Source organism: Coregonus lavaretus (assembly GCF_964263955.1).
Source record: "Coregonus lavaretus genome assembly, contig: HAP1_SCAFFOLD_223, whole genome shotgun sequence".
NCBI classification, from domain to species: domain Eukaryota; kingdom Metazoa; phylum Chordata; class Actinopteri; order Salmoniformes; family Salmonidae; genus Coregonus; species Coregonus lavaretus.
Window position 1 is genome coordinate 242,501 of NW_028163486.1, and position 2,594 is coordinate 245,094.

Below are 2,594 nucleotides of genomic sequence, written 5' to 3' on the forward strand. Positions count from 1 at the left end.
TAACCCTAACCCTAACCCTAACCCAATCCAGGTTATAGGGTTACATTAACCAACCCTAACCCTAACCCTAACCCTAACCCTAACCCAATCCAGGTTATAGGGTTACATTAACCAACCCTAACCCTAACCCTAACCCTAACCCAATCCAGGTTATAGGGTTACATTAACCAACCCTAACCCTAATCCTAACCCAATCCAGGTTATAGGTAACACTCCTTAGCAGGAACTGCATACATTATTATGTATATTATTTGTTAATTGGGGAAATAAATTCAGATATGCAAGATTTTTTATATATACTGTGAGGGCGTTGGAAATGCTTTTGGTGGTTGATCTGCTTGTGTTCTGTGGGTGGCACTGTGTGCTCTTTTCAATGGATGGGTCCCAATCTCGCAAAGGCCCTAGGATCCAGGGGGACATGGGTGGTCTACCATTATTATATGGTGGGAGATAATAATACGGTTTTAAATACCTCAATGGACCGTAATGGAAATCACACTACAAACTATCACCCTCATGCACGAATCAAGAATATCATGGATATATTAGAACTAGTGGATATATGGAGGCTGAAGTATCCTGACCTAGTGAGATATACATGGAGGAGACTCATCATGGATATATCCTGACCTAGTGAGATATACATGGAGGAGACTCATCATGGATATATCCTGACCTAGTGAGATATACAGGGAGGAGGCTCATCATGGATATATCCTGACCTAGTGAGATATACACGGCGGAGACTCATCATGGATATATCCTGACCTAGTGAGATATACATGGAGGAGACTCATCATGGATATATCCTGACCTAGTGAGATATACATGGAGGAGACTCATCATGGATATATCCTGACCTAGTGAGATATACCTGGAGGAGACTCATCATGGATATATCCTGACCTAGTGAGATATACATGGAGGAGACTCATCATGGATATATCCTGACCTAGTGAGATATACATGGAGGAGACTCATCATGGATATATCCTGACCTAGTGGGATATACATGGAGGAGACTCATCATGGATATATCCTGACCTAGTGAGATATACCTGGAGGAGACTCATCATGGATATATCCTGACCTAGGGAGATATACATGGAGGAGACTCATCATGGATATATCCTGACCTAGTGAGATATACACGGCGGAGACTCATCATGGATATATCCTGACCTAGTGAGATATACATGGAGGAGACTCATCATGGATATATCCTGACCTAGTGAGATATACACGGAGGAGACTCATCATGGATATATCCCTCGTGTTGTCCTCCCAAATGCCTTACGCCTTTTGTCCTCTGGGGTCAAAAATGACCCCGCCTGGTTTGACTGTTTATAAAGCATACAGTATACATTTACAATCAATTCTGTGTTACATCTTTAGTCTTACTTCTGTTCAACCCATTACTAGAATTTTTTTCATTTGTTTTGGAATTTAGAGCCAATAGACCTTGTTTACATAAAAGTATACCCTGTTTTTAAGTAAAAATACAATGAAACTATGAATTATTTTGACCTATTATTATTTTGACTATTTGACTTATCACTGAGTGGTATTTGTAAAAGTTTAGTGAGGATGCTGTTTTTTAATCATTTTATTTTTATTAATGACAGCCCATAATCACACCTTTTGTCCTCTGGGGTCAAAAATGACCCCGCCTGGTTTGACTGTTTATAAAGCATACAGTATACATTTACAATCACTTCTCTGTTTCAACTTTTCAGTCAACTTTATTCCAACTTATTACCTGACATATAACACATGTTATAATTCATTTCCAAAACATTTTCAACTTCAAAACCTAACTTTTTAGTCTGAATGAGCCCTCAGTTGCATGCGAGGCAGGTAGTAATGGCGTGAGCTTTGCAGATGTATGCATTGCATTTTTGGCACATTTTGGATGTTTTGAAATCACTTCGGCGAGGGCAGAATTTGCACCTACTCCTTTTGGGTAATGGGCGAGGAAGGGCTGGTCGGCATGAGGGAACTGGGAGAGGGGGAGCTGCTGCAGAGGTAGAGCTGGAGGAGACCTGCTGGATCTCCTTAACCAATTTGACAGCGGCTGACGTGCGGGGAATAACCTTGCGTCGCTTGATGTGAGGTATCACCAGTTGTCGCCCAAGCTCCTCCATGAAGAGCCTTCTCTTGTTGTACTTTCCCTGATTCCAGGCTGGCTTGATTTCAGACCATAGGACAAAAGAGTTGTATGCAGACACGTCGAGAATGTTGTAGAAGACAACGAGTGGCCAACGGGCTGTCATTCTTTTGCACGTGTACACACTGGTAACTTTGTCAAGGTTATCAACACCACCTTTGTTGTGATTGTAATCTTCAATGATTTTGGGCCTTTTGTCATCCCTGTTGCTCACAGCAGCATCCCGATGCAGAGTGCTCATCAGAAGAACATTTTTCTGTTTTTTGGGGTGATATGACACTAGAGCATGGGTCTCGGTGAAGGCAAACTTCGATGAGAACCGTGCCCGGTCCTTTTTTGACACCAGAGCAGGGGGAAGCTCAGGCTTATTCCTCCGTACTGTTCCCACCATGTACAGCTTTCTTTTCAGCAGCTGCAAGCCAAGAGC